This window comes from Oncorhynchus tshawytscha, linkage group LG30, assembly GCF_018296145.1.
Source record: "Oncorhynchus tshawytscha isolate Ot180627B linkage group LG30, Otsh_v2.0, whole genome shotgun sequence".
Taxonomy (NCBI): Eukaryota; Metazoa; Chordata; class Actinopteri; order Salmoniformes; family Salmonidae; genus Oncorhynchus; species Oncorhynchus tshawytscha.
In genome coordinates this window covers 43,192,587-43,209,231 of record NC_056458.1, presented here as the reverse complement: position 1 = coordinate 43,209,231, position 16,645 = coordinate 43,192,587, and positions in this window count along the sequence as shown.

The window sequence follows — 16,645 nt, the reverse complement described above, 5'->3', positions numbered from 1 at the left end:
TCTTGGCCAAAATGTCTTCCAAGATGTCCTCCTCCTTCTGTCGGGTCATTTCCATCTACAAGCAGAATAGACAAGATACACTGATTTATGTGTTACTTTTGTACCCTGATGAGGTGCTTGGGGTTTGTTGTGAGCCGATGTTCAAAACAACACACACACAAACACACAAACACACACAAACACATGCACACACTACGAACGTCCTTTTGGCCCCATGTGATTCCGTTAAGTCCAGTATCCTCTTCTGCCTCTTGACATCTGGGAAAAGAGCTGTAATCATCCACGACTGTGGGAAAGAGGGAGAAACCTTAGTTCAATCATGTGCTATACCAGAATGGAAGAAAAGCATTGCAACACATGGCTTCTCTCAAGCACACTCCGGATGATCACTTTTCACACAGACCAGCTGGTGACCAAAATAATGCATTTCTGAATGTTCCTCAGCCTAATTGTGATTGACCAAGCGTGACGGAATCACACCGAAAGCCTACTATTTTTAGACCTACGTAGCCACAGACATGACCAATGGATTACCCAAGTTACTCAGAGCCACTATAGCCTTGGTGCCTCGCCATGCTGTCAAAGCTGTCTGGATTAGACTAATGAACATGGTCACATCCTTTGGTATGTCAAGCTCAGCCCCTGTCTGTCTAAGATGGTTTTCAGCTCATGCTTGTCAATATAATATATTGTGAAGTCCTAGTGGTTTTGTCTCACAACAGTAAAGGGAAACTTCGTTAATAAGTTTCAGAGTCAGATATTTGGCCTTGACAAGCTTAAATGACAAACAGCTGCTGGAATGGTTCTGGAATCCCAGAGGCTGTGATGGGTTGCATAGATACTTCATCTTGAATGTTTACAATGAGTTAATCTCCTCAGCGTGTGAATAATCCAGTTAAGTACATTAAGTACTATTGGACAACATGGAAGTTGTGTATGGATTCAAAATGTCTCTCCTGCTAAATAATTCCCACTCAAATCATTGTTGCAAAATGCAGATGTAGAATAGTTTTGTGAAGTTAATTCAAAGACCTTTACAAATACTGTTGTGTTTATCCATGTGTATGGCTAACTGTTACATGTGAGCCAATGAGTGTGTGGACTGAAGACTGAACAGTGTAGTAGCAGTGATGAGACAGCACATAATCCCCCAGCAGCCCCAGGTCTGCCGTCTCTGCCCTGCCTGGCCTGCTGTAAAACCACACCACAGACTCCTGTGTGTGCAACGCAGAGCAATTTTTCCCAGGCAGAAATCCCCCGGCCCACTCCAAGCCTCAGCCCCTGAGGAATACCAGAGGTGTGACTCAGTTAGCGGAGTGTAACCCTCAGACAAAACCGTTGAGCGTGAGCCAACCCTGGAAAGCCCCCATGTCTCCCCAAAATGACCCCTATCCCTCCCTCTCGCTCCCCGTCTCCATCAGCGTTTGGGGAGTCAAAACAAACACCCACCACAGTACGGAGTTGTGCGTCACATTGGTTTTGGCTAGCCAGAGCTAATTCAAAAACACCCAGAATAACAGTTTGGTTAGAAAAATCACATATGGAAGGCATGTGTAAATTTAATCGAGAACATAGCACTGAGCAAAACCAATCACCGTGTCAAACTGTTTTAGAAATGCCTTGTTTTTGCAGTAACTACAGCTTTTTTTGTACAATACTCTATTTGATTCATGTTTGAAGTGTTTTACGGTGTTTTTATTTTTTTCGGGGCTGCCAGCCTGGGCTCTGGAGGCATGAGGTCAAGTCTTGGACTAACCATACACTGAGTTTATTTGACATCACACAATGTAACCCTAACTGCATGTCTATTACAACACTATTGTGTCATAGATTAGAACACTTTTGTGTAAAAGATTATAACACAATTGTGTCATAGATTAGAACACTATTGTGTAAAAGATTAGAACAAGACTGTCAGATTAGAACACTTTTGTGTCAAAGATTATAACACTATTGTGTCAGATTAGAACAATAATGTGTGAGATTAGAACACAATTGTGACATAGGTTAGAACACTATTGTGTCGTAGATTAGAACACTATAGTGTCGTAGATTAGAACACTATGGTGTCATAGGTTAGAACACTATTGTGTCGTAGATTAGAACACTATAGTGTCATAGATTAGAACACTATGGTGTCATAGATTAGAACACTATGGTGTCATAGATTAGAACACTATAGTGTCGTAGATTAGAACACTATGGTGTCGTAGATTAGAACACTATGGTGTCGTAGATTAGAACACTATAGTGTCGTAGATTAGAACACTATAGTGTCGTAGATTAGAACACTATGGTGTCATAGGTTAGAACACTATTGTGTCGTAGATTAGAACACTATAGTGTCATAGATTAGAACACTATGGTGTCATAGATTAGAACACTATGGTGTCATAGATTAGAACACTATAGTGTCGTAGATTAGAACACTATGGTGTCGTAGATTAGAACACTATGGTGTCGTAGATTAGAACACTATAGTGTCAGATTAGAACACAATTTTGTCATAGATTATAACACTATGGTGTCATAGATTAGAACACTATAGTGTCATAGATTAGAACACTATTGTGTCGTAGATTAGAACATTATAGTGTCGTAGATTAGAACACTATAGTGTCGTAGATTAGAACACTATGGTGTCGTAGATTAGAACACTATAGTGTCGTAGATTAGAACACTATTGTGTCATAGATTAGAACTCTATTGTGTCAGAATAGATCACAATTGTGTCATAGATTAGAACTCTATTGTGTCAGAATAGATCACAATTGTGTCATAGATTAGAGCACTATTGTGTCAGATTAGAACACTTTTGTTTTATAGATTAGAACACTATTGTGTCATAGATTAGAACAATCAATAAATCAATCAAACGTATTTATAAACACCTTTTTTACATCAAGTCCTTTTTTTAAAGTCACAAAACTGTACAGAAACCCAGCCTAAAACCCCAAACAGCAAGCAATCCAGATGTAGAAGCAAAACTCCCTAGAAAGGCAGGAACCTAGGAAGAATCTAGAGAGGAACCAGGCTCTGAGGGGTGGCCAGTTCTCTTCTGGCTGTGCCGAGTGGAGATTATAACAGTACATGGTCAAGATGTTCAAACGTTCATAGATGACCAGCAAGGTCAAATAATATTGTGTCATAGATTAGAACACTATAGTGTCATAGATTAGAACACTATAGTGTCATAGATTAGAACACTATAGTGTCGTAGATTAGAACACTATAGTGTCATAGATTAGAACACTATGGTGTCGTAGATTAGAACACTATAGTGTCATAGATTAGAACACTATGGTGTCGTAGATTAGAACACTATGGTGTCATAGATTAGAACACTATGGTGTCGTAGATTAGAACACTATGGTGTCATAGATTAGAACACTATAGTGTCATAGATTAGAACACTATTGTGTCGTAGATTAGAACACTATGGTGTCATAGATTATAACACTATGGTGTCATAGATTAGAACACTATTGTGTCATAGATTAGAACACTATAGTGTCGTAGATTAGAACATTATAGTGTCGTAGATTAGAACATTATAGTGTCGTAGATTAGAACACTATGGTGTCGTAGATTAGAACACTATGGTGTCGTAGATTAGAACACTATGGTGTCGTAGATTAGAACACTATAGTGTCGTAGATTAGAACACTATAGTGTCATAGATTAGAACACTATGGTGTCGTAGATTAGAACACTATAGTGTCATAGATTAGAACACTATGGTGTCGTAGATTAGAACACTATAGTGTCGTAGATTAGAACACTATAGTGTCATAGATTAGAACACTATGGTGTCGTAGATTAGAACACTATGGTGTCGTAGATTAGAACACTATAGTGTCATAGATTAGAACACTATGGTGTCGTAGATTAGAACACTATAGTGTCGTAGATTAGAACACTATGGTGTCGTAGATTAGAACACTATGGTGTCGTAGATTAGAACACTATGGTGTCATAGATTAGAACACTATGGTGTCGTAGATTAGAACACTATGGTGTCGTAGATTAGAACACTATAGTGTCATAGATTAGAACACTATGGTGTCGTAGATTAGAACACTATGGTGTCGTAGATTAGAACACTATAGTGTCATAGATTAGAACACTATAGTGTCATAGATTAGAACACTATGGTGTCGTAGATTAGAACACTATGGTGTCGTAGATTAGAACACTATGGTGTCGTAGATTAGAACACTATGGTGTCGTAGATTAGAACACTATGGTGTCATAGATTAGAACACTATAGTGTCATAGATTAGAACACTATGGTGTCGTAGATTAGAACACTATGGTGTCATAGATTAGAACACTATGGTGTCGTAGATTAGAACACTATGGTGTCGTAGATTAGAACACTATGGTGTCGTAGATTAGAACACTATAGTGTCATAGATTAGAACACTATAGTGTCGTAGATTAGAACACTATACTGTCATAGATTAGAACACTATGGTGTCGTAGATTAGAACACTATAGTGTCGTAGATTAGAACACTATAGTGTCATAGATTAGAACACTATGGTGTCGTAGATTAGAACACTATGGTGTCGTAGATTAGAACACTATAGTGTCATAGATTAGAACACTATGGTGTCGTAGATTAGAACACTATAGTGTCGTAGATTAGAACACTATGGTGTCGTAGATTAGAACACTATAGTGTTGTAGATTAGAACACTATGGTGTCGTAGATTAGAACACTATAGTGTCGTAGATTAGAACACTATGGTGTCGTAGATTAGAACACTATGGTGTCATAGATTAGAACATTATGGTGTCGTAGATTAGAACACTATGGTGTCGTAGATTAGAACACTATAGTGTTGTAGATTAGAACACTATAGTGTCATAGATTAGAACACTATGGTGTCGTAGATTAGAACACTATAGTGTCGTAGATTAGAACACTATGGTGTCGTAGATTAGAACACTATAGTGTCGTAGATTAGAACACTATAGTGTCATAGATTAGAACACTATGGTGTCGTAGATTAGAACACTATAGTGTCGTAGATTAGAACACTATGGTGTCGTAGATTAGAACACTATGGTGTCGTAGATTAGAACACTATAGTGTCATAGATTAGAACACTATGGTGTCGTAGATTAGAACACTATGGTGTCGTAGATTAGAACACTATGGTGTCGTAGATTAGAACACTATGGTGTCGTAGATTAGAACACTATGGTGTCATAGATTAGAACATTATGGTGTCGTAGATTAGAACACTATGGTGTCGTAGATTAGAACACTATAGTGTTGTAGATTAGAACACTATGGTGTCGTAGATTAGAACACTATAGTGTCGTAGATTAGAACACTATAGTGTCGTAGATTAGAACACTATAGTGTCGTAGATTAGAACACTATTAAGCGCTGTTTTGTTTCTATATCACGGTTTTCAGAACATGCAATAGATCTCTGTAGTCATGGCATTACACCCATGATCACAATTCATTTTAATTCTGGCCACAGCCATATGATTTCCCATCTCCGCCCTGTGTCGTATTATGTACACACTTATAAAAGCATATGCATCACACTACTCTCTGGGACAAGATGTCGAATGTATGTCTTTGGATCTTCTATCAAATCAAATCTAAGTTAATTTGTTACGTGCGCCGAATACAACAGGTGTAGACCTTGCAGTGAAATGCTTACTTACAGGCTTTAATCAATAGTGCAAAAAATGTATTAGGTGAACAATAGGTAAGTAAAGAAATAAAAACAACAGTAAAAAGACAGTGAAAAACAGTAGTGAGGCTATATACAGTAGCGAGGCTATATAAAGTAGCGAGGCTATATAAAGTAGCGAGGCTATATAAAGTAGTGAGGCTATATACAGGAGCGAGGCTATATACAGTAGCGAGGCTATATACAGTAGCGAGGCTATATAAAGTAGCGAGGCTATATAAAGTAGCGAGGCTATATAAAGTAGCGAGGCTATATAAAGTAGCGAGGCTATATAAAGTAGCGAGGCTATATAAAGTAGCGAGGTTTTATACAGGAGCGAGGCTATATAAAGTAGCGAGGCTATATAAAGTAGCGAGGCTATATAAAGTAGCGAGGAGCTATGTCCGACTGTAGCGAGTAGCTATGTCCCACTGTTTATTTGTGCCAGGTTCAACAGCTCCTCAGCTCCAAGTGCTAACCTGAAATGTGTTGTTTCTCACAATGCTGATACCAGGGGCAGACTGAGCATTGCGCCAGTCCCAGGCCTGGGCGCCAGAGTACCGAGGTGCCAGCCACAGACAGCAGGCAGCACAGAATCTATGTCTCCACAAACAAAATAACAGAATCTATGTGTAAGACTGAAATTATTGTATAACTCAATAGAGTGCTTCTCAAACTACATTGTTTCTTTAAAAATATTTCACAAACCGACCATCTGTTCATACAGTAGAAATAGCCATTGTAGAGTATGTCACACACGTAACGAGGTAAGATCAATGATCTAAACTAAGGCATCTTCCATAATCATCTATAATCCAGGGAATGCAATAATTATTGTAGAGAACGCTGCAATGCTCTGATGATTCAGTTGGCCTAAATGTAAACTGTGAGCAGTTACTAACAAAGACCTGCGTCATCTTGATGAAACACGCTCAGCACGCACCCACTCACTCAAATGAGGGCACTCCCACCCTGGCACCCATTTAAGGTCATGATTGTTTTGAAAAGTGTATCAACCCCTGATGACATTGCTCACCGTTATTTCATTGTATACAAGCTGCGATGAAGACACACAAACCCTCCTGAACACAAACACTTATGTCTCCAGTGTGTTGTGGATGGCTGAGCATGTGACTCCTGCAATTTACTCGCAGCGGTACACACAGACCACAGTTTCATATTCCTTCTAGCAATAATATACCAAGACTGGGTTTTGTGTTGAGCGAAATGTCTGAGACCCCAAAAGCTGGAACTCAAGCTAGTGGCCAGTAAATCACTGGGAGAGGAGAGGCCTGGTGTCTCATACAGACAGACAAACACATGAACACTGTCTGACCTACACAACACTGTCTGAACTACACAACACTGTCTGACCTACACAACATTGTCTGACCTACACAACACTGTCTGACCTTCACACAGACACGTGGGCTAAATGACCACAACATGTCTACTGCGGTCCACTGGAAACAACTGAAATTTTAAAAAAAATAAACAATAGTATGCATTATACCTACCTTCAAACTCAGTGCTCTTTGCTTGACATCATGGGAAAATCAAAAGAAATCCACCAAGACTTCAGAAATAAAACTGTAGACCTCCACAAGTCTGGTTCATCCTTGGGAGCAATTTCCAAATGCCTGAAGGTACCATGTTCATCTTTACAAACAATAGTACGCAAGTATAAACACAGTATCTCAGGATGGTAAGTTGGTGGTTGAAGATATCCCTATAGTGGTGTGGGGGCTGTGCTTTGGCAAAGTGGGTGGGGTTATATCCTTCCTGTTTGGCCCTGTCCGGGGGTGTCATCGGATGGGGCCACAGTGTCTCCTGACCCCTCCTGTCTCAGCCTCCAGGATTTATGCTGCAGTTGTTTATGTGTCGGGGGGCTAGGGTCAGTTTGTTATATCTGGAGTACTTCTCCTGTCCTATCCGGTGTCCTGTGTGAATTTAAGTATGCGTTCTCTAATTCTCTCTTTCTCTCTCGGAGGACCTGAGCCCTAGGACCATGCCTCAGGACTAACTGACATGATGACTCCTTGCTGTCCCCAGTCCACCTGGCCGTGCTGCTGCTCCAGTTTCAACTGTTCTGCCTGTGATTATTATTATTTGACCATGCTGGTCATTTATGAACATTTGAACATCTTGGCCATGTTCTGTTATAATCTCCACCCGGCACAGCCAGAAGAGGACTGGCCACCCCACATAGCCTGGTTCCTCTCTAGGTTTCTTCCTAGGTTTTGGCCTTTCTAGGGAGTTTTTCCTAGCCACCGTGCTTCTACACCTGCATTGCTTGCTGTTTGGGGTTTTAGGCTGGGTTTCTGTACAGCACTTTGAGATATCAGCTGATGTACGAAGGGCTATATAAATGAATTTGATTTGATTTGATTTGATGGGCCCACGCAGCCGTCATAGCCCTCAGGAAGGAAACGTGCTGTCACCTAGAGAAAAACGTACTTTGGTGAAAGTCCAAATCAATCCCAGAACAACAGCAAAGGACCTTGTGAAGATGCTGGAGGAAACAGGTACCAAAGTATCTATATACACAGTAAAACGAGTCCTATATCAACATAACCTGAAAGGCCGCTCAGCAAGGAAGAAGCCACTGCTCCAAAACTGCCATAAAAAAGCCAGACTATTGTTTGCAACTGCACATGGGGACAAAGATCGTATTTTTTGGAGAAATGTCCTCTGGTCTGATGAAACAAAAATAGAACTGTTTGGCTGTAATGACCATCGTTATGTTTGGAGGAAAAAGGGGGAGGCTTGCAAGCTGAAGAACACCATCTCACCAGTGAAGCCCTGGGGTGGCAGCATCATGTTGTGGGGGTGCTTTGCTGCAGGAGGGACTGGTGCACTTCACAAAATAGATGGCATCATGAGGCAGGAAAATTATGTGGATATATTGAAGCAACATCTCAAGACATCAGTCAAGAAGTTCAAGCTTGGTCACAAATGGGTCTTCCAAATGGACAATGACCCCAAGCACACTTCCAAAGTTGTGGCAAAATGGCTGAAGGAAAACAAAGTCAAGGTATTGGAGTGGCCATCACAAAGCCCTGACCTCAATCCCATAGAGAATTTGTGGGCAGAACTGAAAAAGAGTGTGCGAGCAAGGAGGCCTACAAACCTGACTCAGTTACATCAGCTCTGACAGGAGGAATGGGCCAAAATGCACCCAATTTATTGTGGTAGGCTACCTGAAACATTTGACCCAAGTTAAACAATTTAAAGGCAATGCTACCAAATACTAATTGAGTGTATGTAAACTTCTGACCCACTGGGGATGTGATGAAATAAATAAAAGCTGAAATAAATCATTCTCTACTATTATTCTGACATTTTACATTCTTAAAATAAAGTGGTGATCCTAACTGACCTAAAACAGGGATTTTTATTAGGATTAAATATCAGGAATTGTGAAAAAAATTAGTTTAAATGTATTTGGCTAAGGTGTTTGTAAACTTCAGACTTCAACTCTAGGTATTATGCCCCTATTCTGCATTAGCCCTCATTTGAGAGTGGTTTCTGCCACGAGAAGAAAAGTAATGGGTTCTTATCGAGGTATGCTGAACTACTGTAGCCTTCATGTAAATTCCCAGTCAGAACGCAGTGTAATCTAGTAGTGGACACTGTGAAAAGCAGAGTGATCTCTAGGTGTCAGCAGAGTGACCTCTAGGGGTCAGCAGGTGACCTCTAGGGGTCAGCAGAGTGACCTCTAGGGGTCAGCAGAGTGACCTCTAGGGGTCAGCAGAGTGGTGCTGTGACCAGAATTAGGAATTAGAAATGTAGTCCTAGATACAATCAGATCAATTAACGTTAACCAGCGATAGCAGACACCCGCATAACAGATGTTTTGGAGGTGTCAGAGGTGAAACTACATTGGACCCGTTAAATTGGTGAGAAGCTGTTCTTGCAATCATTGTCATGAAGCCACACCTGCCCCACTCACATTAGAAGTTGAAAATGAGAAAGTTTAGGCTGTACACCTATAATTATACTCAAATTGAAAAATCATTAACCTAAATCATTTGTATTTCTATCACCCTAATGGAGGTGTAGAATTACATCTCAAATTCCATTGTTTGAACTTGTAAACAAGGCTATATGGGATTCTGTTAATGCAAGTCCGTACAGCCAATGGCAATGTCCGCTTTAGGTATAATGCCGGGCTGTTCCTGTCCTCCTGTAAGCATAGTGATAGGGCAAAGACCCAGGAGCCAGACTGAGACTGACGAGCTCATGGCTCTGTTGAATTGACTAATTACCACAGTGGATGCTGTTCAAATCCCTGTGAAGTGGATGTGAATGGCCTGGATGAAAGACTGCAATTAGTGTGTATAATGTAATTGCTGGTGGACAGAAAACTTAAACAGGCTGCTACTGTGCCTGTGTGTGTGTGTGTGTGTGTGTGTGTGTGTGTGTGTGTGTGTGTGTGTGTGTGTGTGTGTGTGTGTGTGTGTGTGTGTGTGTGTGTGTCTGTGCTAATGAAACAGTATCCTAGTCTCAATATAATAATAATAACAATAATACAAAAAATTTGAATTTGAATTATTATAACAATTAGAATTCAATGTATTACATTTGTAAAGCTTTTTTTTTCATTATACCGAATAATCTCAAAGTCCATAAAATGTCAAATGTAAACCAAATTGAAAAAATGTTTACAGAATATCATGCGTACCCTTTAGCTAACACATACTTCCCATGATGCTTTTCACAACAACAATACAAAGTCACAGACACACAAAGAGCACACTGTTGGGTAGCTACTCTAGTTCTGCTCTCCGTATACCCTCAGAGGACAGACTGTGATAAAACCAAGAACACTGTGAAAGTGTCGCAAAAGTTTACACTGTAAAGACAAGACTAAACCTTGAGAGTGTTAGACTGTAAAGACAAGACTAAACCTTGAGAGTGTTAGACTGTAAAGACAAGACTAAACCTTGAGAGTGTTAGACTGTAAAGACAGGACTAAACCTTGAGACTGTTACACTGTAAAGACAAGACTAAGTCTTGAGACTGTCACACTGTGAAGACAAGACTAAGTCTTGAGACTGTCACACTGTAAAGACAGGACTAAACCTTAAGACTGTTACACTGTAAGACAGGACTAAACCTTAAGACTGTCACACTGTAAGGACTAAGCCTGGAGACTGTCACACTGTAAGGATTAAGCCTTGAGACTGTCACACTGTAAAGAAAGGACTAAGTCTTGAGACTGTCACACTGTGAAGACAAGACTAAGTCTTGACACTGTCACACTGTGAAGACAAGACTAAGTCTTGAGACTGTCACACTGTAAAGACAGGACTAAACATTGAGACTGTTACACTGTAAAGACAGGACTAAGCCTTGAGACCGTTACACTGTAAAGACAGGACTAAGTCTTGAGACTGTCACACTGTAAGGACTAAGCCTTGAGACTGTCACACTGTAAAGACAGGACTAAGCCTTGAGACTGTCACACTGTAAAGACAGGACTAAGTCTTGAGACTGTCACACTGTAAAGACAGGACTAAGTCTTGAGACTGTCACACTGTAAAGACAGGACTAAACCTTGAGACTGTCACACTGTAAAGACAGGACTAAACCTTGAGAGTGTTAGACTGTAAAGACAGGACTAAACCTTGAGACTGTCACACTGTAAAGACAGGACTAAACCTTGAGACTGTTACACTGTAAAGACAAGACTAAGTCTTGAGACTGTCACACTGTGAAGACAAGACTAAGTCTTGAGACTGTCACACTGTAAAGACAGGACTAAACATTGAGACTGTTACACTGTAAAGACAGGACTAAGCCTTGAGACTGTTACACTGTAAAGACAGGACTAAACCTTGAGACTGTCACACTGTAAAGACAGGATTACGCCTGGAGACTGTCACACTGTAAAGACAGGATTACGCCTGGAGACTGTCACACTGTAAAGACAGGACTAAGCCTTGAGACTGTCACACTGTAAGGACTAAGCCTTGAGACTGTCAGACTGTAAAGACAGGACTAAACCTTGAGACTGTCACACTGTAAAGACAGGATTACGCCTGGAGACTGTCACACTGTAAAGACAGGATTACGCCTGGAGACTGTCACACTGTAAAGACAGGACTAAGCCTTGAGACTGTCACACTGTAAGGACTAAGCCTTGAGACTAAGCCTAAAGACAGGACTAAGTCTTGAGACTGTCACACTGTAAAGACAGGACTAAGTCTTGAGACTGTCACACTGTAAAGCCAGGACTAAACCTTGAGAGTGTTAGACTGTAAAGACAGGACTAAACCTTGAGACTGTTACACTGTAAAGACAAGACTAAGTCTTGAGACTGTCACACTGTGAAGACAAGACTAAGTCTTGAGACTGTCACACTGTAAAGACAGGACTAAACATTGAGACTGTTACACTGTAAAGACAGGACTAAGCCTTGAGACCGTTACACTGTAAAGACAAGACTAATTCTTGAGACTGTCACACTGTAAAGACAGGACTAAGTCTTGAGACTGTCACACTGTAAAGACAGGACTAAGTCTTGAGACTGTCACACTGTAAAGACAGGATTACGCCTGGAGACTGTCACACTGTAAAGACAGGACTAAGCCTTGAGACTGTCACACTGTAAGGACTAAGCCTTGAGACTGTCACACTGTAAAGAAAGGACTACGCCTGGAGACTGTCACACTGTAAAGACAGGACTAAACCTTGAGACTGTTAGACTGTAAGGACTAAGCCTTGAGACTGTCACACTGTAAAGACAGGACTAAGTCTTGAGACTGTCACACTGTAAAGACAGGACTAAACCTTGAGACTGTCACACTGTAAAGACAGGACTAAACCTTGAGACTGTTAGACTGTAAGGACTAAGCCTTGAGACTGTCACACTGTAAAGACAGGACTAAGCCTTGAGACTGTCACACTGTAAAGACAGGACTAAGCCTTGAGACTGTCACACTGTAAAGACAAGACTAAGCCTTGAGACTGTCACACTGTAAAGACAGGACTAAGCCTTGAGACTGTCACACTGTAAAGACAAGACTAAGCCTTGAGACTGTTACACTGTAAAGACAAGACTAAGCCTTGAGAGTGTTACACTGTAAAGACAAGACTAAGCCTTGAGACTGTCACACTGTAAAGACAAGACTAAGTCTTGAGACTGTTACACTGTAAAGACAAGACTAAGCCTTGAGAGTGTTACACTGTAAAGACAAGACTAAGCCTTGAGACTGTTACACTGTAAAGACAGGACTAAGCCTTGAGAGTGCATTCTAATCTCACAAGATAGAGTCCCGCTGACATTAATTCCATTGATCACATGACAGACTGTGCCCAGATGCATAATGATGTTACATAAAGCCTGTGTTGTATTGATCTGTAGCAATATGGGACTGGTTTCCACACATACATACATACATACATACATACAGTGCCTTGCGAAAGTATTCGGCCCCCTTGAACTTTGCGACCTTTTGCCACATTTCAGGCTTCAAACATAAAGATATAAAACTGTATTTTTTTGTGAAGAATCAACAACAAGTGGGACACAATCATGAAGTGGAACGACATTTATTGGATATTTCAAACTTATTTAACAAATCAAAAACTGAAAAATTGGGCGTGCAAAATTATTCAGCCCCTTTACTTTCAGTGCAGCAAACTCTCTCCAGAAGTTCAGTGAGGATCTCTGAATGATCCAATGTTGACCTAAATGACTAATGATGATAAATACAATCCACCTCTGTGTAATCAAGTCTCCGTATAAATGCACCTGCACTGTGATAGTCTCAGAGGTCCGTTAAAAGCGCAGAGAGCATCATGAAGAACAAGGAACACACCAGGCAGGTCCGAGATACTGTTGTGAAGAAGTTTAAAGCCGGATTTGGATACAAAAAGATTTCCCAAGCTTTAAACATCCCAAGGAGCACTGTGCAAGCGATAATATTGAAATGGAAGGAGTATCAGACCACTGCAAATCTACCAAGACCTGGCCGTCCCTCTAAACTTTCAGCTCATACAAGGAGAAGACTGATCAGAGATGCAGCCAAGAGGCCCATGATCACTCTGGATGAACTGCAGAGATCTACAGCTAAGGTGGGAGACTCTGTCCATAGGACAACAATCAGAAAGAACTGAAAACTGCTGTTCACAAATGCTCTCCATCCAACCTCACTGAGCTCGAGCTGTTTTGCAAGGAGGAATGGGAATTCCACTTCATGATTGTGTCCCACTTGTTGTTGATTCTTCACAAAAAAATACAGTTTTATATCTTTATGTTTGAAGCCTGAAATGTGGCAAAAGGTCGCAAAGTTCAAGGGGGCCGAATACTTTCGCAAGGCACTGTACATACATACACGCACACACACACACACACACACACACACACACACACACACACACACACACACACACACACACACACACACACACACACACACACACATACACACATACACACATACACACATACACACATACACACATACACACATACACACATACACACATACACACATACACACATACACACATACATACATACATACATACATACATACATACATACATACATACACACATACACACATACACACATACATACATACATACATACATACATACATACATACATACATACATACAGGGGCGGCAGGGTAGCCTAGTGGTTAGAGCATTGGACTAGTAACCGGAAGGTTGCAAGTTCAAATCACTGAGGTGACAAGGTACAAATCTGTCATTCTGCTCCTGAACAGGCAGTTAACCTACTGTTCCTAAGGCTGTCATTGAAAATAAGAATTTGTTCTTAATTAACTGACTTGCCTAGTTAAATAAAGTTTTTTTATTTTTTTATACATACATACATACAGTAACTCTCTATCTCTCTCCATATCCTGGGATAGCCTGTCAGACAAACCCTAGTCTTTGTTCTACATCCTGGCATTCACAAATCATGTTACAAGATCCCCTCTCACTCTTTACACACAAACTCCTCCCCCCATAGGCTAAAACCTGAAAACCCTGTCATCCCAGTTCCTACGACATAGCCAACTCCCATTCCCTCTATTTGTTGAGTTGGATAATAATTACCAACAGTCATTCCCTTACACGGCAGCTATCATCTATCTACAATACAATGTTGTTTTTCTCTCCAGTCACAAAAAGAGAAGGGGATAAGGCCTGCCCCCGTTTGCCAGGGCAGGCAGCCAAAGGAGCTCAGGAAGCACCATACATAGCCATCAGGATGTCCGACACTGGGACAGGAAGAGCCTTGTATGGGCAGAAAGGTTTCCTGGCTGGCTGGAACAGCCGGTGACATTACCTATGCCTATTGGCTCCTGAGGACTGCTGGGAGGCGGGCTACAGTGGCAGGCAGGCAGGGACTGACCTGATCCAAAGCCACTCCCCATTCCACAGGCCTGGAGACAGGGAGGACACAGCCAGGCCACAGACAGGGCTGGGGAGACAGAGAGCCAGGGGGTGGGGCAAGTGGCAGAGGGAGCATACACTTGGAAGGAGAAGAGGTTTAGCAAGTTCGTGCCTCATGTGCACAGTAGACTTGATAAAGTAAAGGTCAAGAGAAACAATCAGGTTAAAGTCTGATGAGGGAAGAGAGTGTACAGGCCTGTGTTCCACTGGGGTTTATTAGACTTTGACTTTGTAGGTTTAAACAGCACGCTTACACCATATCGTCCTTTGAATGCATTTTCTCAAATAACTTGTTAATAACTAATTATATTTACAGACCTTCTGTATTACTGCTTCTGAAGAAAAAGTATAAATGATTTGGGATTACTATCACTTTCCATATTGTGAAATGAGCCTTCCAGTAAAAAAGAGAAACGTTAAGGATTCGGATTCCCAGCAACACAAATAAGAGTGTGAATCATTTATGTGTGGAATTAGCCAATATTGCCATGAGTCAATCCTAGTGGTTTCTGATCGATAGATGTTGTTTGCCAGTTAAAAAAAATTTAAAAACACAGTATACATTTTAAAAAACATGACAGGGATATTACAACAACAAAAAATGTCACAGACTGATTTTGATTGTGATCCCTAAACAAATGATGCAATTGAAAAGTCTTTGATTAAAATGGGAGATTGCAAAAAGCTCTCTAGTAGTCAGTTCCGGATGACAACTTTAGTAGAGGGGGCATTCTAAGAACTATCTGGCATACCAATACTGTGTATCTTGGAGAAGACCTTTGGAGCATGCCTAAAGCAGGGCAGATTTTGGTACTCCTCTCACTGATCCATGAGAAACTGGGGAAGTCCATATTTGATTTATGGCATAATGGTGTGTGGAGTGGAGAGAGAGTTAGAGTGGTGGTGCCGAACATGGTCCGAATGTCAGGGATTATATATCACCCAGCTGCTGTTTAACAGAGTAACAGAGACAGGAGAGAGACACATACTGAACCATTAAAATACATTTACAAGCACTCTCTCACTAACCTACAGAGAAGAGACTAGCAACTCAGGGACAGGGGACATACCATTTGCAACACCTTTGATTGAGGGCCTCTACATACATTATTATGTACATAAATTGAAACAACAACAAAAAAATTCATTAGAATAATGTTTGATATAAGCAGGGACTATACTGTAACAAGGAAACTGGGCAGGGGGGAAGAAACAGTGATATCATCTGAACGTTCATGCTAAATCTGGTTTCTACAAAAAATAACAGCAATGGTGATGATTGGGTGATAATGTATAATGGAGAATTATAAGGTTCCAAGGTGGGGAGAAATCGACTGCGTAAATTACACTTAATGTGGACCTGGTGAGCACGGAGCACACATGTAATGCAGGTGGCCTAGCAGTTAAGAGCGTTGGGACAGTAACTGATAGGTTGCTGGTTGAAATCCCCGAGCCGGTAAGGTGAGGAAAAATCTGCTGTTCTGCCTTTGAGCATGGCAGTTAACGACAACTGCCCACCTGGTGTTGATGTCA